Raw genomic sequence first — 25,982 nt, 5'->3', positions numbered from 1 at the left:
TGTCAGCAGAGACCCTGTAGAAAAGGAACCTATGTACTGCTTTTTGGAAGAAAAATAGCACAAGAACAGAAATTCTAGCTGAGAAGCCACACTGGCTACATGTTGAATATTTTAGAACTATTCGCTCTACTTTCTGCCTTTGGCAAAAGATAAATTTATTTTCCTGAACAAAAGAAATTAATAAATTATACGAGGACAGACATTTTTTTTTAAAGGAGAAGTTTCAACATTGGAGATGCAATTTCACTATTTTGCAGGGAGAGCCTTTAAACTTCAGTGACAAGGTGTAGAAGATGAAGAAAGGAAAAGGGAAAGCTATCATTACTAATAAGAACTGGGACAAATTAGCAAATGCAACTACGTTCTGCGACGACCCTTCCCTCCTGCCCTGGCTCTCTAGCAGAAGGAGCTGTGAGAAGCCAGTCGGTAGTAGGAGCACACACCGGGTCTGACAGCAATAATTCCCTGAAAACTGCATGACTGTAGCTGCAGGCAGAGCTGTGTATCCCCTCAGGCTCTACCGTTGCTGTGACTGGCTTTACTAGGAGAACGCCGCTGTGTAAGGAGCAACCCAGACTTCGTGCATAAATTTGGAGGAGGGGGGAGGTGGGCAGGATGTGGTTCCAGCCCTAGGCTCTGGATCACCTTCCCGCAGATGAAAGCAGGGAAGGCAGCTACAGGCAGCGATTCTAAAATCAGTACAGCTTCCCACCCAGCCCTGCCTCTGCCACCCTTGGGAAGGCAGAGCAATAAAACGGTGCCTGTAATTCCACCTCAGTGTGGGGCTGACACTGTGTGATGCTTCCCCTGCCCTCCTGCTCCCCACACACCTTTTCTTCCGTGACAGTCAGGCAACCTTCACGTGTTTGGGCATGCACTTCCAAGTGGCTGCTTGTGCTCTTCAGTAAAAAAGATAAGACTAAGGAGGTATTGAGCACTGCAGGTTGTTTTTCAGCCTTGGAGAGGCACAGAGATACAATGGTGGAAGGTGACATAGGGAAACGTATAAACTATGAAATAACTGCAAATAAAACTACTGCAGTACCAAAGTTTATTGTGATACTCGATCTGTCTTCCCTTTCTTTATTTCCAGCAATGTCTTTTTTCTGGCCATGAGGTACCTCCAGGCAAGCTGTGTTGGAACCCTGCCTCCCTGCTCTCCCATTTGAGGTGTCTACGACCCTCTCTGCATTTAGCATGCCAGACACTGTCGTGCTCAGGCACCATCTATACAATTTTGAAGGCTTCGCAGTTTTCCCTTCATGGCAGCTGCATTTCTCTGGCCTTCTTTGGGAAAGGAGGTCCTCCCACTCTGCCGATGCCCCTCTGGAGGAAAGGGCTGTTCCAGAAAGTTGTGCTGTGCTCTAAAGATGTGTCCTCATTTCAATTTTCCCCTGCAAAGATTTCAAAGCAAATGTGCTTCAGCTAGTGCAGGCTGCTTTACCCTGAGCGCAGCTAATGCATCCCTCGCTGGTGTGTTTGGGTATGGGGCACAAGGGGACGGGGTAGCTAACAGCTTGCCCTTTGAGAAGATACTTCAATGGGGATATTATCAATAGGGAAATTATGACCCCTGCCTGAAGATCTGGTAGGGTCTCTAAGAGGCTGCTGCACAGCAGAGCTGTGAGCCATCCTCTGAGCACCCTATAGGCTATAGGATAGGTGGTGTATGGTAGCTGGAGGCACAAGGGACCTGCTGCAACCATGACCTTGCAGTGTGTTGCTGTAGAGATTGCCCTGCTCCTCTCAGGCTGCCTCATCGCTTGGAAAGTATCCAGTGGAGCTAGGATGGATTAGGCCCTCACAGGAGCCCTGCACTGCATCGTCAGAGCAGCAGAAGCAGGAAGCATTACCTGCCCATGGAGAGGGTGCTCGTGCTAAGGCATGCCATCCTCTCCGTGGCCTTCACTGAGCCTCCCGTTTGTAGGAACACAGTAAAAAGTTGGACCCACTGCAGCTCTTAGAGCGTTTTCCCATGTCCCTCCCAAGCTCTGGAAATGAAAGTGGGAATTTAGATGAATTCACCACCTGCTCCCCTCCAAAATACAAACACACAAGCCCTCCCTCCCACCCCTTCCAAAGCAGACGAATAGATTTTACAAGCAACATGAAAAAAACTTCATGTCTCTTGCTGGGTTTATCACCTCACACTGGCAATGATGTTAAGGTACCAATCTGGATGGTACACACCTTCACATGCCACTAACAAGTTTATGTCAGTAGCAAAAGCTGAAAGGCTCTTTAACAGCCTTGACTTTTACCAGCACCAGAAAAGCCCAGAATTAGACAGTTTCTGATAGGAACCACTCTCCTTTGCAGATTTGGTCTTTACCTTCCCTCACAAAGTTAGAAATTTGCTATGCAAAAAATTGTCAGTTACTATACCCAATAAAATGACATTAATAGTCTGTATTAGGGTTTCCCAGAATTACTACTATTGCTGCTAAAGGGGCTGCTTTACAAAAGAAAGGGACACAGCAGGTGGTTCCCCTACAACAGCAGCAGCAGCAGCAATTATTAGCAGTGAACAGGACATATAATACAATACTGTGCTTTAGAAGGCCTTGTCTGTGGTAAAATCACAGCCGTGACAAGGGACGAAGTTACAACATAGTTATCCCCTGACCCAAATACAATATGGTCTTATTTTGTAGTGTTGATGGGTCCATAACTATGTTCCACAGCAAGGCTTAAAGGTTAAGGTTACCAGCTGCACTCTACAATGAAATTATGTTGTAAGTGGGTCCCGTGACACAATTGTATTTCTCGTATAGAAAAAACCTAAATAGGCTAGATGCTACAGATCTCTCCCTTTTTTTCCATCTTCCTTGTGTATGCATACACATTTTGCCCTAAGGATATCTCTAGAGAGCTATACTTCTCCATTTACTGTAATAGGAAGTGCTTTGGTGTGATGACAGGGTCATTGTCTATCAAAATCAGGAGATCAAAAGATTCACAGTTAACTAGTAACAAGTCATCAAAACACTTTATGACAAAATTTGAAAGCACCAGGCCCTTCTTCTCATTAAGCAGTGATAAAGCAAACATTTTTTCATTGTCTCTTCCAGGAATTTAATTGCTATTTTGCAGTTTACTCAGGCTCCTTCATCAAATATACCTGATATTTCAACTCCGTGCAAATAGAGAAAGCATTGCCAGTTTTATCAAGGCACAGCTGAAAATCGAAAAAAAAATAAGAAGAGGCAGTCTGACCTTTATAATGGCTGTCAATACCTTAATAGATACCTTTCAGCTCTTTGACACTTACATGCCAAGTACTGACTATAAGACAAGAGGCAGGGAAAGAAGGATGGGAGCTACCCTGGTAGTGGCAAATTTCTAAGGATCTGAACACTGTTGGTCTGATCAAGTGATGGAGATACATGCCAGCTGCAACCTCAATCTTTTGCCTCAGTAGAGTTCTTCCACTTGATGGTGTTATGTGTCTTATAAATGTTATGTTTAAGAAACACAGATATAATGGGAAGTAAATACTAGAAGTCAGAAGGGAAGGAAATTAATTTAAAAGGTTCTGATTCAGGGTCTGTGCAATTCAGTATCTTCCAGATTTCTTTGACATCTATTTTTAGGGCATACAGTACCAGTTTTCATTGTTATGCCAATGACTCCTCACCAAGATCTTCTTGCTCCATCATCTGGTCTTGACAGGAGGTCTCAGCTCTGCCATCGTGCCAGCTGAAGTGCAAATGTGGATGTCACTGGGTTTCTCACAAGTCTTAGCTGAAATGTTGAAAATTGTCTCCCTCCTAATTTATTAAAATCTGCTCTGGATTTTAAAGAGGGTTTTTTTGCCCCTTCCTGGGCACTAATCCGATCATCCCTTCCAAATTTAATTTCTTTAATGCTAAATGATGTCGCAGGCTTGTGGGGAAAACAGCTTGTCGCCTTAGGCACCTGTTCTTTCATAACATGGTGCTAGAAATTACTGCTGAGGAATATGCATGACCCAGCAGCAGTGAAGGATCTCAACGTAAAGATTGCCCCTGCTTCTTTTACATTACCACCTAATAATAATGGTGGATCAGGACATTGCTTAATCCAGACAGACAGAAAAGTGGTGCTCCATATTTTCCTGGCTTTGAGAAACAATTACAACCACCTGTCTGTTTCCATAAAAATATCTGAAGTGTTTTGTGACTGCTTCAGATTTTGCATCTATTGCATCTTCCCAGGTCGAACACCAGATGATCTTCACATTCCTTGAGGCACAAAGCAAAGCAGGGCAGCTCCTGCAGTTCTGCAACAGCACACAAAATGAACACGAAGCCAGGAGAAGATGGGGAGACAGGAGGGGAAGCAAGAACCCCAAAGTGGGTGAGATATGTCCCACTGTTTCTTTTTTATGCTGCTAGCAGCTACATGTGAGGTGATTGCTTTGGCTCGGTGTCAGTGTGCAACTGGGAGAAGAGGAACCAGTGGCATCCATGCAAGTGAAGCTCAGTTGTCTCTTGTTTTGTTGGTTTTCAATGCCAAGGTATGTTTTAAAGTATGACACAGCAGAAAGCTTCTTAAAAATACTTTGGGGTTCTACATCAGCTAGGGGTCTGTCTTTACATCTGCTAAAGCTGTTAAATGTTGTAGTGTTAAATGAATTAGATAAACCTTGGATAAATAGGTGGGAATATGGCAAATTATTAAACGCATGTTAAAGGCCATTAACTTTAAGTATGCTTCAAAGTGCTTTGCTGAATGGCACCTTTCAGGTATCCATTACAGGGCAGTACTGTGGAAACCATGATATAAAAGGCACAATAAAATTCAGACTGAGTTTCATAGGCAGACAGACTGCTTACAAAAGTGTATGTAGGAGTCAATGAAACCCATGAAAATTGGGCAGTGGATTAGTTACATCCCTCAGGTATTTGTCCTGTCTCTCCCATGACATTTTTAACCCTGAGGCAAAACCATCCAATCCATTCATGAATCAGCTCCTTAACTGACACTGGTTTCAGCATGGTTTATTAAGAAAAAACAAAATCTGAGTTAGTTCACATTAGTGTGCCAGGCTGAAAACTGGCAAGTTGGGAACTGATTTCCGAGTAGAACTGTTCATTCTGAGTTGGTCATCCATCTGTTTGAAAGATGGGTCAAACAGCCGAAGGCAGTAACAGCTTTAGCATCCCGATTTTAATTCACTGCCGCAAGTCTATATCAGCCCTCCCAGATGCACTAGAGGGTCCCTCTTCCTCTTCTGCAGGCCCAGCTCTGTAATTTCAGCACTACTTGTATTTTCAGAGGCGCTTTACAGGAACTGTCCTAACCTAGTTTAACAACAACAACAACAACAACAACAACAACAACAACAAAGAAAAGAACAAAATTCTGAGGGAACTTCCCAGGGGAGTTATTTGTCTTAAACAACATATAAAGTGTGGGAATATTCCTGTGAGCTTTTTCCAATTATATACTCTTTTTTGGTATTTGTCTTAAAGAAGTCAGACATAGAATAAATGTATTACACATAATTTACAGAGAAAGTTTTAAAATTAGCATTATACCATAAAGAACTGTATATGAATTAAATGGCTAATTAGCTATATATTTTATGCCTTACTGGTAAAGTAGAGTCACTGCCTATGCTACCATATTTCAGTTACAAGTAATTCGAAGACTTGAGGCACATCTCAGAAAAACTAAGAAAGAGTAGATATATACCTGAATTTAAGCATATGAACTGCCTAAAAAGGATGAATAGCAGACAGTTTACTGGACTGAATGTGTTGTTAATCCCATCACTGGTTTGCATCCTATGCAAATTCAAAAAAGCAGCCTCCACCACAACTGATTTGTGTTTTGCAATGGTCTACTGTAGTTTCTTCTGAACAAATGGGAAGAAGCAGCAACAGAGAAGGCTCAAGTGTGTGGCTTCCTCATCTCACTAAATTTACAAGAAATTTTTTACAATAATTTGAGAGAGGCTTGGAGGTCACCTCATGTGTTCAAACTGGAAACAATATCAAATGAAATCAGCTCTCACATATTTGAAAGTGAACTTTTTCATAGTAGTCACAATCTATTAATGAGTGGGCCAGAACTGGGGTGGGCTCATTTGGGGTTTCCATTTTTGGAATGACTCTGCCAGCAATTAGTAAATCACTAAGCATAGCCCTCCCTAGCCATTTAGGTAATTTAATATTATTAAATGTTTCTAAAATAAGAAGTGGGTTATAAAGTGTATCATTTAACTTAAGAGTAATTTGTTTCATTATTTAAATTTCCCCAAAGGATTTTATCATGGTACCATCTTGCAGTGTATGTACAATGCTACTGTGCCTGTAACACTTGGGTCTTTAATTCCAGAAGATGCCATCATAACAGCTTATCTTAGTTTTGATCATTTTAGCTCATGTGTTTCTTTCCCCCTTATAATCACAGTCAGCTGTGGTACACAGCACCGGTCCAGATCGACATTTTTTTCATACCTCCGTAAAGGTTCATTCTCTGTAGAGTAACTCAGATTGTGTAGAATAACATACTTGAGATGTGTTTATGTGAGCACAGAGGTGTACAAATACAGATGGCTCCTTTTTAGCACCTCCTTCAATATGAAAACAATTCTGATGAGAAATGTTATTTGAAGATGTGTTGCCAGAACACCATAAACAGGAATGCCTTGCTCTGAAGACCATAACTAATCTCTTACCTTAGCTGTCTTTCACATTATCATGTCAAAGTCTTGATCCCACTTTAACCCTGCTAGCCTAAGTCCTTACTTTGCTGCTTTTTTAATTCCCTATGCTCCTTCTGCTTTCATGCCCTGTATCACTGGGATAAATGTCGTATTGAAACTACCATTGCACTCTGATTTTTGGCTTCAGTTTCCTGAGATACGCAGTGGAAAAATATAACCTTAACTATAAGCAGATTAATTAATAGTTATTTATCAATAATTTTCTCCCAAGTTTGAATCATACTCCTAAACTATAATAAAAAATATGTTTTTAACAGCATGATTCTTTATCCAGACATAACATTGCCGACTGTGGTCCTGTCAGATGCCATAAACTTGGTTGCATCAGGCAGATTAATGTCTTAGAGAACCTCTTAACACCAAAAAAAATGGTGTGACAAGAGTTGGCACAACCTCCCTCTGAGTCGGTTGTGAATAGGTGGTAGAGGCTGCCACAGGGCTGAAAGTGCATTCATTTGAAAAGTAAAATTAAGATCCTCCACCCTCACAGACATTTAAATATCCTGTGGTATTTTGCATATGAGCAAGTTACTCCACATGACCTGGCAAAACTCCCCGGGGTAATCTTGCTGACCGATACCTTTTCTTTGGAGTTTCCTTTGGGAACGATTTCTACAGGGCTGGCTTATGTCTGGGTGGTCACAGGGAGTGGGGGTGTAGCCTACTTATTTTGGTGGGACCAAAATTTTAACTATTTGATTGAGTGCTAATTCTCCCTTTGAACTTGTAGCCCATTCCCTCCTCATCCTCTCTGGAGATGTGTTACTTGAAATTAAAACCTGCAGAACAGATATTTTTAAAATAGAAAATGCTGCCTGTAATTTTTTTTCCTCTAAGAGACACCTGTAAGAGCAAACTCATGCTGTTTTGTGGTCTCCCTTGCTATCTAGAAGGATGGCCTTCCCTGGGGACACATTCACTCCTAATATTTCTCTCCCCAGCGCATACGCCCATAACTGCAGCGTTGTGTGTTTTTGAGCTGCCTACAATACCTCAAACCCTGGGATGTGCCCAAGGAATTAAGTGGACCTGCTAGAGCTTTAGCGAATGCCAGCAGGCAATTAAGATATTTTATTCCCAGCAACAGCTGAGTACTTTCCATCCTGTTTATTTTTCTGAAAATCAGTCCTTGTTCCATCAAGTATAACCCAGAAGTAGGTAGAGTCATCACAACAAAATTTTGGTTCCCAGAGAAGTTTGTTCATCCAAAGCAGCAACAATTCTACCTTCCCTTTCTGCCTGGGGTCTCTCCTCCTCTTCCTGCTTTATTTCTGTCCTTTGCTCTTTCTCTAACTCCCCACAGGGTTATGTAGCAAGGTCAGTAATATCCAGCTGCAGTGGATGGAGGGGACCGGGGGCAGGGTCTGGCCCTGAGCATCCCGATGGTGGAGAACAGCCACGCTGTGACAAGCTGTGCTGGTGGTAGGATTTAATGGGTAATGGTTCTGTGTGTTTAATGCATCTCTTCAGTTCCATTTTATGATAAGATACCTGAACGAATAGAAATCACAAGGATATAAAGACTGCCGCCATTGATATTGATGATTAAAGTTAAGCATGTTCTTAAGAAATCTGCTTATTGTGTGCAGGCTGACATAAGCACAGTTATAAGTACATGTTTATACCTTGGAAATGTTTTGTTGAGTCAAAATAAATGTTACACCTATGAAGTGAAATTTCAGAGCTATGTCCCCCGTTTTTTAGTACATACCATAAACATTTCAAAAGACCAGGACTAATGACTTCTTCATCAGTTAGAAAAATGTACTTTGATCATGAACTTCTATACCATTAACTCTCCCAGAAATTCATATACTACCAATATCAACATTTTGGTTTAACATGCAAATGCTTTGTTTTTAGAAATTACTATTTCCATCCTCCAATGGTGTCGTCTTGGTTTTTTTTCTGCAATCTGGAGGCTTAGGAGTGGACTCTATAAATGAAGGACTTTCGCGTGTTCATAAGCCATCATGATGCTCCAGATTTGACAAAAACTTTGTAATTGTGGCCTCTGAATAACACTGCAGTTCTTTGGTACTCTTAGTTATTTCTTATTAGAGAGATGATTTTGAAACATTTTACTCCTACTTTCAAATGTGATGATCAAGTTAAATTTATAATTTGCTATTTTTGGTTTTGTAACTTATTGCATGTTTTTCCTTGAAAGTGTCTTTATTTCACATTGATCTTTTTGATAAACCAAGAAGTCTGCATTTACCCAGGCAATATGTGTTGAAATGTGATGTGGGTCCTTGATTTTACTTACGCTGTGCCTTTAGATTTTGTGTATTTCTGTGACCAGCTACTTTTCCAACTGATTAGTTATGGCGTAATTCCCTTCAATTTTTATACAGCAGATATCATCCTGTGATAATCTTGTAGTTTTGTATTCCTGCTAGCACAATTACAGGAACTGTTAACATAACGGTAAAATCTCTGTGTACCCAAAATAACCTCTAAATGGTTTTAGTATTATGGAGATTTTTATTGAGGGCAACAACATAGAATTGCCTTTATGTTATTGATTTTAATTACAGTGCATGCAGCTGTTTTCTCTCAGCACTGAGAGGCAGAGCTGGTAGCTATACTGCGTGCAGACTGTGCTTCAGCAGAGATCCTGGCAGGACCACGCTCATCTGTCCAGCTGTTTATCACAAATGTAAAAGCAGCCTGTGCACAGTTAGACAAAGTGGCCAGCAGGATTCAGCAGAGCCCAATAGAGAGCAGAGTCACAGCAAGGCAAGCAGATGGCAATACCTTGTTTTCTCGTAAGACTTGTAGGAATATAATGCCTTCAGACCATGCACTCTTTGCAGTTTCACTGAAATTGGCCCAAAGGATGTTAGGAAGGAAGACACACACATGCACACACGCAGGTAGGAGTGCATGCTCACACCCTGAGAACGTGAGCTTTGTCTCTTTAGAGAAGCAGGTAAGAAAGAAATTTGAAGCTAATCTCGTCTACTTGCATCTCTCTCTTGCTCATTGTCTACTTCATCTGCATGGCCAAATTGTCATCTTTCTTTGTTGCTTTGCCCACTTGAGATGCATCAGTTCAACAACTGATGAAGAGAAACAGGAGTAAAAATCATAATTCTAAAAAATTAGTCAAGCCTCCTCATTTTTTTTTTTTTATGAGGCTTTTCTTAAAGAAATGTCCTTGGTTGCCAGTCTGTGACTCTGAGGCGAAGGTTGTTTTGTCATGCACACTCATTGCTTATTAAAAAACCAGTATTTGCCCTCTGTCTCAGTGTGTTTCCCTACTGGTAGAGGCAGCAAAAATAGACAAAGTGGACTTCAGCGTGGGGGCAGCTAAAATAACCAATGGGGAACATGGTCCCCTGCTTTTCTTGGTGGTCTAGATAGGTGGCAGAGAGCATTTTGTGCCTCCAAAAGAGCATGCTGGGAAGGGGAGAGAAAGATCTGCAAGAACTTCGAAGGTAAAATGTGCATGGGAAGGGCTGGGAGGACTTAGAAGGACAAGAGGTAAGAGTGGGTTAGAGTTTGGAAGATACAAGAAGTCCCTTGAAGACTGAAGTTTGACTCACATGTGGGAAGAATCTTAAAGGATCTGGCACCTCTGCTGCAGACCTCACGTCAATTTTAATTTCTTTAGCTGACTTCCACTTCTGTAGAATTAACTTCTTTCCAATTAGACTTGCCCTTAAAATAAAATGCCCTTGATCTTTGCTAATATTTGTAATGGAATCAAAATCCCCAAGGATAAAGATATTAGGATTCAGAGGCAAGTCTATGCTCATTTTTGTATTTACTTTTCTATTACTTTTCTTTAGAATTAATACTCTCCTCAGCCTGGATTCATGCTTGGAAGTCCACACGGACCAGCTACAAAACAGTCCTCCCACCCTCCCACTCTCCCCACACATCCCTGTACTGGGGAGGCAGCAGTCTCCTCTTCATCAGACAGACACGTTCTGGGTGCAGTCAGAATAAGCCTGTTTCTGAAGTTTCAGATGGAAAGTAGTTATCTTGTCATAAACTTAGAGCTTAGAGAGGAGCAGAAATATTGGTCACATTTCCACTGTGACTTGTGAAAACTGACTTTGTCCTTAAAGTCAGTTCTTTGTCTTCAAGCCTACAGAGCTGGTCAGACACTTGGACTCAATGGTGGTGAAGACCACATTGCCCTGGTACTTTGGGCAGGACTGCTAAGTCTTGGCTATCCAAAATAATTATGCTTTCCTCCATCAAAACACTTTTTCTATCAAAGGCATCTTCATTTCAGGAGCCATTTGAAAGTGTTTTCCTGTTCCTATATGTAAAATGCAATTTATGTTCAAAATTCTGTTGATATATCTCATTACAATTTTCTTGCATGAATCTTTTACCTCAAGGTCCCCAGTTACTACCAATACCACTACTTCTGGTGGCATAGGCTGGGAGTGAAATACCTGATTAGAGAATGGGCATTTATTGGCATAGTGAAGAGAGAGGGGATGGGTCACAGGAGGCTGGGAACGTCCAGCTACTCTGCGAGGTGAAATGGTCTGTAAGGTGTTTTAGGCTGAGGTAAAAATGAAAGAAAGCACAAAAACAGATTAAGTTGCCAATCTCTTTCTATGCCAAATTTATCCAGAAGTTACATACCAGACCATCCTGAACGCTTTTCTAACCTAAATTGTTTGTACATCAGTCTTGAAACACTGCTCTGATGATGGGAACTCAAAGCTGGAACAGAAACTTAAGTCAGGTCACGTTTCCATGTATTGCCAGCTGAGAGGATGGGTAAATATGGCAACACCCTTTCATTTCCCACGTGCAGGTAACTGCTTTCTGCTACTTGGCTGTCAAAGTGAGAGTAGCAGGAGACAGGAGTTTGCATGTTCAGGTTGCTGTTGTGCCTGCTGCTGCCCAGGAAGATGAGCTGAAAAACCGTGGCACTGTACTAAACCTTGGTGGTGGCAGCAGCTGAATCAAGCTCAAGGGAAAAAGGGGAAAATGCAAGAAAGAAACTGACAGGAAAATGGCATTCTGCCATTTCTTGGACATCAACCCCCAGTATATCATGGCGATTTCATAGACAGCTGCACACCCTGAGACAGAAAGGTCATGTGCCCTTTGTTTGAGGTGCTTTTCCTTTCCCATTTGTCTGATGCCATGACAGACCTGGCAATGCCTCATTACAGACCTGCTCATTGAGCTAGTTAATGAGCCAGCATGTGGAAAAAGCATGGCCAAAACTTCCAGGGGTTGTTAATCTCCAAGTGTAAAATTGTCCAGTGGTGGTAAGAGTGACTTGCAGCCTGCTCCTGCAACCCGGTCATATGAAATGGTCTAGGCTGTGTGTATCACCCCATAATTTAACTGAAGTTCAGCTGGAAGACGTGCAAGCTCCTCCATCCGCTGGTAGGACTCAAGGCACCATTTCCAGATCTCAGCCTCCTTTCCCACCCGATCCTGTCCCTTTCCTCTTGTGAGTAAGAAAACAGATACAGTGACTTGACTCTTACCCAAAGCCCTGTCGATAATGATGTCCAGTGTTTAACCTAATTACACTCACACACAGCTACCGCAGGGGCTGGGGCCAGGCTGCTTCATGCGTGGCACCATGCGTGATGCAATGACCCTTGCAGGCAAGATCAAGGCCAGCATGGGAAGGTGACTTGTTGCTTCTCTGTCACTGCTGAGGTGATTGTCATTAATTCTCTGCCCTTTCACCCCTGTGTAGTGGCCGTATTCACCAGAGACCCACTTTAATGTACTTAATATGTACACAGGCTTCTGTCATTCCCTCCTGCCCACCTGCTTCTTTCTCCCATTTTCCAGGCAGCCACCCCTGGTGTGTCATAGGAGCTTTCACAGGGAGCTGCACACCAGGGAAGGAAAGGTGATGTGCTGTTTATCTGAGACAGCTTTTCCATGCCCAGGGCATTCCCATAAGTGAGAGGAGTTTTAGGACTATAACAAAAGCAGATAAAGGGAAAGAATAAAGAAGTGTAATGAATGAAACTGTCATTAAGCATAACGTAAGCAGTTTCTTCACGTTATCTGAGGTTATCCAGACTGACAAGTAAGCAATGCTGTTGTCAAACACTTTAACACAATGGGATGCCATCTGTGTGCAATGCACTGGAGCCACAGATGTGCCATGTTTAAATAAACTAAAGCATAAAAGAAAGCTCTTGACCAACGCAGTGTATAAAATCAGTGAGTCTGCTTTTTCAATTAGCATGGTGAGAAGCACTCCCTTCTCCCTCCTGCTACCCCAATTAAAGACGCTTTTCTTTTTTGGACCATTGCCCTCAAAATGCTCTTGCACTAATTCAAGTGAAAAGTTTCACATTCCATCAGTTGGGAATTTTACCATAGGAAACATGGCCAGCTCTTCTGTCACAATTACATTTTCTTCTGCTTGCTGCTTTGGTGATTTAAACTAGCTCTCACTTCCAAAGGCTGCTCAAGGATTGTCTCCCGTACTCATAAAATCTTCAGAGGGACGGTCCAGGTGATTCTTTTGCCACCTCTGGCAGTTGCTGTATTGGAAAGAGATGAGGAATTCTTTGGTAAGAAAAAGTATCCAGCTTTACATTTGTTTACAGCCCTTCCAGGAGACAGCAATTCAACAATCACAGCTCCTGCAGCTCAGGAGGAAAAATGATCAGCGCATTGGCAATATTTGGTTGGGAGCAGAAGCTCTTCTCACAGTGATCATCAGGGCATTGCACGTCCTCCCGGGACAGACCCACACGGCATTTGGGAGCTTACATCCACTCTGAGAGCCTTCCCACACATGGGGGTAGCTGCTGTGGGTCTGGGATTTTTACACTACAATAGGAAAAAAAATATGCATTTATGGAGAGGGGGAGAGGAGAAGGAAAGGGGGAAATCACACAGTGATGGCTAATAACCTGAGGTTAGAGCCTCTCCTAGACTTATGTAGGACCATTAAAATTTAGGGAGGAGTAAGAAAGCAAATATGAATTCCTCCCTGTAAATTTTCAAAGCAGGGCTTAAGAGGGCTGGGTTTACAGTTCTTCTGTTTTCCTGATGTCTCTGCAGATCTAAGCCTTGGCTCTGTGCTCATTTTCTGTATTAAAACAAATGGCAGTGCATGAGGGGAAAAAACCCACACACCTTAACAAAGCACTCAATATACATGAAATTAGGGCAGCAGTTAAGTACTGCCATGGAACTGAACACTTCTTTTGAAAGCAGCTTTTATGCTATAAAATCAGCAACAAAACATCTCTGGGTTCAGTTGACCTCCACACTTGAGTCTGAATATTCAAGATGTATGTTACCTCTTCTAGAGCTTTGATCTTATGTTAGAAAGAAAAATATAATTATTATCATGTTGTCCAACTCAGTTGACAGAGGATCTGATATTTTAGGAATGCTTTTGAGATGTCTATGTTGAGAACAGAAGGATGCTGCATTCCTAATTAAAAGGAATAAGAAGTGCAGTTTGATCAGCATGATGCTCTAGCTGAAAATAAAGTACCTAAAGACAATGAAGCTAATAGCTAATGAAAGAATTGTTTGCACATAAGATGAATACGGAATGATTGGCCAAATCTCTCCCTGACAGAGACAATTTAATTACATTTCTTCACAATAACATTGTCACTTGCAGGACTGTAGGGGTCTGTCAGTTCCCAATTTAAATCATGATATTTGAAGTTGAAAATATTGTTCCATCCCAAAACACAACAGGCACAGACATGACATATCATATGAAGTGCCAGCCAAGAGATACATGTATTTTTTTTTAGCAAGTGAAAAATACTTTAATCCTTTGAAACAAGATTGAATGTCAAACAAAATGCAGCATCGTCGGTCTTCAGTGCTCAAAAAAATGCTGTGTTATACTCTCCCCTTCCAAATTCAAGGTGTTAAGTCATAACATTGTTTATATATATATACATATATACACACACACAGACTTATAAACATGTACACATATACATATATGTATGTACATATGTGTGCATATGTATATATACACACACACATAAAAGGAGCTTCGCATTTCTCCTCTCTATTTGTAAGCTATTATTAGGTACCTGTTTCTCAAGTGAAGGACTTCTTGTCTTCCGTCACTAGTCCAGGTGAATTACTTTTTTTCCTTGGGTTTTCAGTCTTTCTTTTTTTTGGTTTGGGGTTTTTTTTTGGTTCAGTTGTTGTTGTTTCATTTTTTTAACAGTCTGAAATTTTAGGACTTTGAAAAATTGTTCCAGACATCACATCACATTCATAAGGACTTGAGTGCTGAAAATGGAAGTTAAGTGGAATGTAGGCTTAGTAGATTATTTGGTTTAGTTAAAAAAGAAATAAACACTTCAGTTCAGAGGAATGGGAATTAATTTCATTACCTTTCACAATTATTTTCAAGACTAAGTGTGAAAGCACAGTTAAAAGAAATTGGTTGAAATTAAAACACTTTACTCTGAAAATGCCAGCAAAAGAGGTTTCAACAAGATAAAAAAAATCATTTTCCAGCTTCCTTCTAAAGTAGGTGTCCAGTTGAAGCCTCCATTGCCCAGAAGACATCTGCGTGACTAGGTCCATCATGTGTAGCTGTTACAGGGTGGGTATAGTTGTTGCTTCACGCACTGAGACCAAAGGCTGGATGGAGACTGCCGTTGGGATGGGGCAGCTCAATGTCTGGCCATGGTCTCACCCTGTCCACAGGTCACACACATCTGCTACAAATATTGCATCTTACCCATAGACAAATCTTACTGTTGACATGACATTTTGTAAGGGCTGTGTTAATTAAGGGGATGCTGATTCTCTTGTATAATGGACAGATGCCCAGGTTCGAATAAGTTGGCTGCCAGCGACAATCTCACTGTGGCCATTGGAGTTCGGTGCAAGCCTCCTCTGATGGTGCTGCTGATGCACCTCAGGGTAAAAGCTACCCCAAGTCATCCCCTGGATCTCCTGCACTGGTCCTTGGTCTTTCATGGCAGAATTTCTAAAGTACAAGTGAGTTAAGGCTCTTGGAGCAACTACAAATTTGGTCAGTATATCTGTTCAGTGGATTTCTGTTGGTAGCACACGCAAACGTGGAACTTGCTGGCAGCCAGCACTTATATGTGCTAACATATGTTTTAACCTCAGTTTTAATGTTTGATGTAATTATTTAAAATGCTGCAATATGAAATGAAATGAGATAGTGCTTCCTTTAATATTCCTTTTAAAAAATAAGGATGTTTCATTTTTTTCACTTAGAACTGGCAGAAAAATCTTGATTGAAATGAAGTTTCAACAAAACTTAGGAAAAATATTAAAGCTTTGAGTGAATATTTTCTCCTGGCTTCAGACAAGCTCTGCTTTCATTGCACAGGAGTGACTAAGAGAACCTGAGTTTCTTTTTCCCTCAAACAAATTAACATCCTTACACATGCTCTGAAATGATCATCTTCTTTTAATTCAACACAGAAAAAGACATATTCATCTTTTAAGCAATGATAGAGAAACCATTAAAACATGAACTTCAGCAAGCATCTGGAGCTTTTATTTGTTCTAATCTGCATGACATAGTTTCCCTCATTTCATAACAATGTATTCATTTTGAATGGGACTTTAGATGCTGTATGTGTTGCAAAAGATAATGAACTAAACCGACTCGAAGTTGCCTACAAGGATCTTGTGAAAATAAATACCACAGTAGTGAAACCTCCTTTAGAACTTGGCTATTTATTTATCCATCTCCACTTATATTTATCCTGTGACAGGCATAAAGACAAATTACATATTAGGCTTATGGTTGCAGTTGCCTGGCATAGGGAAAGCAAAACAAGGAGCACATTTTAATGTTTTCAACAAGAAAAATATGTATGATTTTTGTATGCCTCTGACTTTGGGTACTTTTTCTTCCCAGTTTCTTTTATGTCTTCATGCTGCAATTCTGGTGTAAGTGATGGTAACCACAACTAACATAGTGCTAGGCTTTTAAGAACTGAAGACCCATTATACAATCAGTAGGGAATCATACAGGGTAAAAAGAAAATAATCATGGTCTGAGTCAACACAGACTGAACTGAACAGACCAAATCCTCTGATCCACTGCATATCGCCTGTTTTAAGATTTATTGGCGTCTTCCCACTAGAAGGTACCAAGAAATAAATTGCTGGTAGTGAGACTCTATTCAGCAGCAGTGGGAAAACCATGGGCTCATTACCAATGCTGGTGCAATTCCATGTGGACATGAGGTTTTCTGTTTCTAAAGAAATGCCCTTTTCATGGGGTGCTCCCTTAAGAAGCATCACCAGTGGGAATAAAAATGAATATGCCTAAAATGAGGACAGTGCCCCTAAGACTTTATGCCTATCTGCCTGCTTTCTATCTGACCCTAAATTAGTCCTCAGAAGGTGTAGTATTTAGTACAGATACCGGGTACAATGTACCTTCTCACAATTAGTAGAAAGTGCTGTTTTGTATTTAAAGAGTGAAGTGGGGCATGATGAACATATGGAAAAGAAGACCCTTTATAAGTGATGAAGCCTTCAAAAGGAATTGCTAATTAGTATGCATTTGATGTGTACTATACCAATTTTAAGACTTTGCCTGGAATAAATTGCTATGTTGGGTGTTCGAAGGAGTGGTGAGATTAGCATTTACAAAGAGGGCAATTTTCTGTCTTCTTGACTCTGTTAAATGGAGGAAATAACTTCCAAGACTGAAGCAGTAGTTAGCCTATCAATCATCCTCACAGCTGGAAACTGGGGATCCCAAATGCTGAGATGAGTTAATCCGTCAGTTAATAAGTTCATAGTGGCACCATATGGCGCTGGGCCACTCCACACTGGGGCAAGGACAGCACTGTTTACACAGGCATGCTGCTTTCTCAGGTACCTCCCCGCTGGCAGATCCCTTTGTTCTGGAGGATCAATTTACTTTGCACAGTAAATTGACTGAATTGATCAGTTCAGAGCACGTAATTGTTGGCTAATCCCAGGGAATCATGTCCTGCCCATATGGGAGAGACAAAGGGTGCTGGCAGCGGGTGAGTTCCTTGCTCCATCCTGAAAGCTATTTTCTCCGGACGTGATGGACATTGATTAAAGCTGCTGGTAGGTGGATACGCAGCCTGTATGGACTTTAAGTGACAGAGGTAATGGGAGGACCGGCTTCCTTCAGTGAGGCTGCTTTACGTTTCTCAGCCCGGCTGCTGTCACTAATTGTCCAGGGGGAGGAAAGCATACGAAGGTCAATACCACCGGTTCGAACACCAACCAGCACTTCTTTAAAACCCAAACACCAAATCACAGGCTAGCAAACAAACAAACAGACAAAAATCAGGGTGTTTAAAGCCACATGAGCAGGGCAATTTAGTACAAGGCACAAATAGGCCATCTCTATGAATCAGATAAGGGCTCACCCAGATGTGCCTAGCCACTACAGAACATATAACTTTCTAGCTTTAACGTTGAAATTCCTCAGTTTTGCAAGTATGTTTGAATATTTCATTTCAAAACACGATGGTTATGTTTTAACTTAAGTAATAAAACTCAAATCAGTCTGTAAATGTACAAAGTATCCCATTTAAACTTTTCTTTTCAATCAAGCTACTTTTCTATAACCAGTGCCTTTCTGATTAGTTTCCAACAGAAGTGGTGGAATCACTTTACAAAAAAAAACCACCTTTTTTTTAGCAAGCATAATAAATAGCATATTTCGAAATATCAAAACTAGATGTATTTGGAAACTGTGATGTAGTATTAAGTACAGCTTCCCAAAGCTGGGATTGTAGCACTGATCAAATACAAACCCACGTTTGTTAGAGGGTTTCCCTGTCTTGTCTCCACAGCAACTTTTTAGTGTAGGTTGTGGGGACTTTTCTTAACTTATAACTTGCTGTTTATTTCAATCCCTTTGAAATCTGTGGACAGAACTTGATTGGTAAGTATGACCTAGTATATATAAAAAAACACTCTCTCAGGTATATTTCAAATCTGAACTGAAAGGGCTAACTCATAGACAATTGACTTATGAATTTAATTATTTTGGAACTATTATGTTCATTTTATGGTATGTTGCTTTTAGATATTCATCTCAGTGTGCAGAAGTCATCGTTCTGACAGCCAAACAACTATAAAATGTAAATGTCTATTCCCTTCACTTCCGTTCCCCCTTCCCCCTTCCTCTTCCCCCTTTCCTTCCCTTTCCCCTTCCCCAAAACTTGTTCATTTATTTTAACAAAGAGGTGCTGGAAGGAGACTCGGGCTCTCAGGAATTTTTGTCTGAATTCTCCCAAACTTCAAGGAAAGTTTGTCGTGTCTCTTTTCAGCAGCGAGAGCCAGAGTTTAAAAAACTACTGTTCAGGAACCTTCTAGGATGAATTTGAAAGCATCAGTGGCAAATACCTTCAAAACCAAAGGAGGAAGCAGTAAAGTAGTATATTCAACTTCCACAGCATTATATAAAAGTAAGATGTGATTTTTTTTCCAAGACACAGAGCAGACAAAGGCACAGTGGACAAGCTCAGTTCATCCAGCAAAAAAAGCATCTCTTCACCTGCACTTGACTTTCTCAGAAAGTAGTTCTGCGCAAAAAATAAGAAAAAAAAATAAAGAAAGAAAGTGGAAATAACTGAATGTATGTCCCCTTTCTGCTCCTGTTGCCCTTAAAGAAAAGAACCTCAAAAGAACCTTTTTAAGACTAACTTAATTTTATGCATAAAAGTAGAAAAGATTTTCTGTATGTTAGTGACTCTGCTTTTAAATCCCATAGAAGATTAGGTCATACATAGTGTAACATTAACTATAATAGAAAATTCTGATTAAAGGGTCTGACTTTATGGTTAAATGAATGATGGAACTTTTGGAGGCAAAGACAGAAGAGAGGACTTTGTAGATATTAATATTGGGAATAGGTCTATTTTTAAAATGACAGACAAAAATATACATTAATGAAGCTTTTTCCATCAGATTATTTCATATTTAAAGAAAATAATGTTGACATACAAACCCCTCAAAATTCCTGAAGTAGTAACAACTAGCCTTTTGAGAAACAAAATCAAAATTTAGTATCCCATAAATCAAACATCCCCTTAGCATATTTATAACATGTACAGTATTGTATAAATGAACTATGTAATATATAAAAAGATAGGTTGGTTTAAACTAAGTTTCATTTCAAAGCAAATATTTTGTAGCTGAGCTCTGCAAACCTCTCAAAAGCTGGCTTTCTAATGGAAATACAATGGTATCTTCATATGGAAAGCACTTAAAATCACCGCTACAACAAAATAAGATGCACCTTATCGTTATCTTTTTTTTTCCAAAGGTTGTTGTGGTTTGAAAATTTATGGCATCATCACCGGGGAAGGACAATGACTGGCACATTGACGGGCATCTTGCTCTTCCTTGACCTGGATTCAGCAGGAGAGAATGTGTAAAGGGGAAGAAAAAGCTGCTTCACATGATTACTCTCAGCCCATCAGCACTCCCTGCAGCCCTGCTGGTAACAAACGCTCCAGATAAAAGTGTTTAATGCAGCTCTCTGCACCAGTCCTGCTTGCTAAGCTGCGTAGCACATATGATATATAATAGGACAAGGTATTTCTAAACTCCAGGAGTACTTCTGAATGCACTCCAAACAGCAGCATTAGTGTATCAGGGTAGAATTAGTTGTTGCTACCTTCAGTTCAAGTAAAAAGATGGTACAAATTCTAAATGCTTAAATGCAAGGGATTCCATATTCGGGGTTGTCGGTTTTGATTTTTTTTTCCTCTTCCTTTTTTTACTGATTTCAGATATTTCCAAGCATGGTAAAATGGCAAGATGTTTGGACATACCCTCATCACTCTTTGTTTGTGAATTCCCACTAGACTTGTCCTCTCTCTGCACAACCCACAGAGAAGATGCCTGAGGTTGCGAGTGCCACCCAGCATGGAGGGGACAGTCGGGTTCTTTTAGGGATCTTTGGCAGAATGCTGGTGGCACTAAATCATAGTTACAACTAAAGCTTTATTTTCTTAACAGAATATTATGATTAGCATAGCCCAGAATTTGTTATTAGAATGGCACAGGATTTCTACAAGCAGAGTCAAGGTAGCACAACATAAAAGTAGCATAATACAGAGTTTATAATGAAACTGATTTTGTGGACGGTGCCCTGTGCTGTTGGGCTTCCCTCCCCTGTTTTGGGGCCGTCCCCACCGCCGGGCTGGCTGGGTGCCTGGGACCTTCAAGGCCAGTGAGGAGGGGAAGCCATCGGCCCGGCGCCTGGGAACCTTGAGGCTGGCAGGGAGGGGAAGAAGAAATCTGTTTGGTTTGTCTGGTTGGTGCACAGGACCTTCGGGGCCCGATAACGAGGGGAAGGGAGGGAATACGTGACGCGCTTGGTCACTGAAAAGGGCTGCTTGCCTCATCAAATGACGTTAGTTATGCTAACCACGTTACCGGGGCTGGGAGCAGGGGGGACCAGTCACAAGTAGCTGCCACAATTTGTCTTTCAACCCATGCAGCTGAGGTCAGTGCTTTGAAGACTGAGATCCCAGAGGAACCCCAATGCATCCGTGCTTGTGATCCAATCTTACCTGGGAGCCCCTGTCAGAGCTGGGCTGTACGGATACGAAGTACCATGGATGTCCGCTCCCAAGGAGCGTAAAGGACTTACCTACACTTTTCATCCTTAAAACCAAGCAGAAACATCAGGTGCATGCTGCTCTGGGATCCAGTGACTGAACATCACTCAGCTGGTCCAGTTTTTACCCCCATTAGCTCTTCCTTCTCTTCTGGAGCAGTAGGAAATCACAGCAAGCAGCATTTCCCCCTCATCCCTGCAACTTCTGGCACATGGGGCAGGACCTTGGCAAGGAGCTCCAGACCAGAGCTCGGAATTGCCTACCTGAATTTGGGCAGCCAGCTTACCTAAATCAGAAAGTCTGAGACCTGATACTGAGAGATTTTGGCTTCAAAAAAGCAATTACATAATGGTCTCAATGCAGCATGAACTCTCGAATTGCACTTCCTGAAATTTTCAATAATTTCTTGCTTTATTAAAGTCCTCACATGAAAATGAGCTTGCAGACAGTGCCTGACCTTCTTTACGCTTTGCTGCCTTGCAAGGTCCACAATACCGACATATGAAGGAACAAAGGGAACAGCAAACTTTGGTTGATTTGCTATCTGACTTTAGACAGTATCTGAATGCCAGTTTCCTGGTTTTGCCTGAATAGGTTCTTTGGACATATTATAAATGCGAAACATGAACCTCTTTTGGCTTGTACACATAAAGAGTCACAATTATTAGGACTAGAGATGATCTCAAATAGCTCTTCTGATATCTAAAAGATGTGGTTTGTACAAAGAACAAAAAACTATGAACATTTCTGCTTCTTTATTTGCTGAATATAATTCTCCTCAAAGAAAAGAGTTTCTTTGCTTGAATGAGCTTCACAACTAACCACACTGCTGCAGCTTCAAATTCTTGGCTGCAATGGTAGGAGAAGTTTTTCCATTTTTCCTTTGGGGACAAGTCATCCACTTCCCATATTTTTTAAGTCAGCTGTGTTTTCTCAGACCCTTTGTAAATCAGTCTTCCCATGTTCATGTGCCCCTTACAGACAATATCTCCTTGGCTCGTAATTGCAGACAATTTAAGCCATGTTTTTTTCATATTCAGAGAAAAAGACCATAATGCAACCACTCCCTATGTAACAAGGTGCAGTGGAAAAGGACAGAAATTGTGCAGGAATTAAGATGATTAATTCTGCTCTTTGTTTACACAGTCAGGAAACTGAGAGTGGAATTTGAGGTGCAGCTATAACGACCCACAGCAGTTCACAGCAGGGAACTGCCCTAACTGCTTATGTCATATCCATCACTCTCCATGTTTTAGGGGTTTATGTCCAAATATTGAGTGCAGGTCTGGACAACCATAATCATAGCACTAATTGAGGATATTTTGCTGCTGCGTGTGATTGTGCATGCCTTCCTCCCACAAACCCCCAGGCACAAATTGACGACCCCAGGTAAGAAAGTTGCTTCTGCAGTGGGGTCAGACTCAATTCCTCTTGCGGAGATGTGAAAAATAAAATATATCATACCATCCTGCTAGGCTGGACTGTCCAGTTCGCATAGTACATAGCAACAAGTGACCTGTTAAATGATGACAAATCCTTTAGCTCCTGGCTTTAGACCTCTGACCTCTTGACTCCCTGCCTGTATCCAGGGAGCAGTCTAGGGAGAAGAATGCAATAAATGGCTTGTAATCTAGTGGTCTCAAAAGAAATTACATCAAAACCAGCTGTTACACCACTAGTCGTTAAAGACTGACAACATGTTAACTAAAATAGGGCTTTATATTGTGTGGGCTTTTGCAATCGTTGAAGGTCCAGTGCTGCTCCTCCCTCCCCCCATTTATGGAAACAGCAGTAAATATCATTCCAAGTAAATATGTTCTATCATCCTTTAAACTATGAGTAAGATGTGTTTGATTGCAGCCTTTTCTTTCTCATTTTAATTAACTGTGTTGGGCTGTGTTTCTCAACTCCAAGCTTTATGATATGTTCCCAACTTCAGAGCACAGGGGTGACCCAGAACCTAATTTCTGCATTTCCTGTTGCCTCTGACTTATATTTATACTTTTTTTTAATTATAATTTAGAATTTCTCTCTCTCTGTTTTTCTTTTGGAAACATTACATACAGGTACACAAGATGTATGGTGAAATAAAGTCTACATTTGCCTCACTGGTTTTGGTGCTGGCACCTGAAATTATTTGAGGCACAAGTTGAAACAGACTGTGCCTGAAAGTGGATGCCAAAATTTTACCATGTTCTTCCATGCATGCATCCAAAATACGGCAAAGCAGCAAGCATAACTGGGGAGAAAACCAAAAAATGAAGGAGCATGTTGGTGTTGGAAGAGCTCACAGAGGAATGCATGCTGCTAAGCACCTCTTAGAGTCATTTCAAACCCAAAGCAGTTGTGTACCACGTATTTGAACAAGGGTTTAGACGAAAAGGAGAATGCCGGAGAAGGAGGATCAAACCTTTCTTGCCACCTGACCCTTCCTCATCTCAATGTTTTTCTTCAAATCTCCACTTGTGGTCAATCCCTCTAACCAAGCTCTGTAGTATAACCTAAAGGAAAAAAATTATATTGGAAGTTCAGCCAGTAACTTCAGTGAAGCCATAAATTTAGCTATGCTGTCTGTAAGATGCAGTAGTAACAATTAAAAAAAAAAAAAAAAAAAAAAGCAGGGGGGGCAGTATTATTTTAAGTCAGTAATAATTATTTTCAGAAATAGATTATCTAAAGGGTCAGTTATGTCTCCTGCTGATGCTTGTGAAAAGTGGTTAAAAGCTGAGGAAAGCTGGCAAGATGAGGCAGCTACAGTGAGTTAATGTGAAGCCAAATGATATTCCTAAAACACAGAAGATTCTGTATCTTTTATTTTGGTGACGAAGAGATGGAGAGTAACATCTAACCTGGAGAAAATATATCTGGTAATAGACATAGAGTCCTCCGAAATTCAGCCTACACTGCATCTGTAGGTGCCTAGGACCTGCCTCTTTCCCTGTCAGCAATGCAGTCTGCCTACTTTTCCAAGACTGCCTAGGCTTAGTATACAGCAACATGCTCAGAAGGGTTTGTCATGGAAAAACAGGCACATACCTCTTGATATTAGTTATAATATAGGATTAAGGAGATAACTGTTTAAACCAACTAGTTAGTACTCCACTGGAGCAGCTGTTGGATCCTTTACCCAGAGAGTGCAGGTCTGGTTTGGGGAGGATCTCAACTTGCATCCGAAGGGAGATTCCTGATCACCAGGTATGCTGGGTGAAACACCTTTCCTCCAAACCAGGCCATTAAATTTCTAGAAATGAACAAGTGAGCAGGGAATAGACAGCTTAATGGCTTTATGGACCTGTTTTGGGGGGCACTTCTTCAGAATAGGAATGCCCCGGGATCCTGCTCCTTGTTTTCCTGATATCCTGATCTATGTCCTACACAACTCTACTCAGTGGCCTGGGTCCAGAGACCGGCTATATCTCACCTGACAGTCACCTATCCTTTTGTCCTCTTTCTTACCAGCCCCGAGGATCTTGCTTTTCCAGCCCTCTGCTAGGGGCCTCCCTTAGGATGAGGAGCTGGGAGGATGGTTTCCAAAAAAAAAGGGTTTAAATCACCAGTTTTTGTTATTGCTTCTACTGTTTCCCATTGTTAAAAATGTGGGAGACCAGATGCCAGGTCATCAGTATTTCCTCTTGTTTTAGTAGTCTAACTAGGAGCTGACACTGAATTGAAGTTAACCCTGTTCCACACACTGCCTCAAGAATTTGGCATTTGGTTTGGAGGAATGGATCACTTTTGAGCCTATGCACTAAAATTTAGGCAAAGCAATGTGCCTGGTGCACAATGGATCTCACAAAAAATAGAAAATAAGCTGGAGAAGGGAATGGAATTACATTTTAGGGTTTCAAAGTGCATATTCTTTAGAGAAGCTTTACAGATCTGAGTAGAAACAAAGTGGTTTATGTACCCAAAATGTATTTCTTTACATTTCAAACTCCATCATATGTAGGACGCAACTGATCTGTCTTCAAGAAGGACTCTTATTTTTGTTCTACTCTATATTTAAGGTGATACCTCACTTGGTATGTGCGTATATAGACTAGAATTGTCTGCTTTTGACTGTTTTCTTTAATGATCTGCAAGAAGAGAACTAAAGCTCATTCTTCCCATGATGAGGCAGAACACCTACTGAAAACTCACTTGAGAAAATAATCTGATATAAAGTTTCTTTGATTGTGAAACCATTTTCTGTTTGCATTGATCTCAGCCTTAAGTACATTTACGTTGTAAGAATATGAAAGAGAATATTTTTAACTTCTTTAAGTACAAAGCAAAGGGACTTATCTGTACAAGCTAGATGGAACATGTGGCTGCTGCTGGTTTGGAAATTGACACCTTATGCAGTGAGGCAGTAGAAAGGGAAGTTGACATAACATATGTAGGTTATAAGTAGAAGAGCAGAAAGCAGGAAATGACAGCTTTTGTTCATTTCAGAGAAACATAAAAAGCAAAAAGATGATTTTTCTGAGGCTTCCCTTTCTCCAGCTTTACATTTGCCTCCCTTTCTTTTCTTTCATAAAAAAAAAAAAAAAAAAAAAAGACTGAGATATATGTTTGCAGGAGTAGTTCATCCCTGCAATGTGAAGGGTTGCAAAGTTAATTCCTTGATATTGCCCAGGAAGACCAAGTACAACTCTTTTGGTTTAGATCATTTGTTTCAGGCTGGGTGTTAACTACAGGGTGATTTGGGAGTCACTTCCACTGTC

The 25,982-nt window shown here is 41.0% G+C and overlaps 1 long non-coding RNA gene across 2 annotated transcripts in view; it reads left to right on the top strand.

Annotated features, from left to right (window-relative positions):
• The window catches only part of LOC115337408, a 149,451-nt gene that overhangs the window by 89,998 nt on the left and 33,471 nt on the right, over nt 1-25,982 (top strand). Inside the window, exons 2-3 of one of the 2 annotated variants that reach the window (XR_003922136.1) lie at nt 19,974-20,150; nt 21,157-21,690. This is a non-coding gene — a long non-coding RNA (uncharacterized LOC115337408). Of the gene's footprint in view, nt 1-19,973; nt 20,151-21,156; nt 21,691-25,982 lie in introns of those variants that run through there. The other variant, XR_003922135.1, reaches the window with a different exon arrangement.

The sequence above is a fragment of the Aquila chrysaetos genome, chromosome Z (assembly GCF_900496995.4).
Source record: "Aquila chrysaetos chrysaetos chromosome Z, bAquChr1.4, whole genome shotgun sequence".
Lineage (NCBI taxonomy): Eukaryota > Metazoa > Chordata > Aves > Accipitriformes > Accipitridae > Aquila > Aquila chrysaetos.
This window is presented reverse-complemented; position numbering and strand designations above follow the sequence as displayed.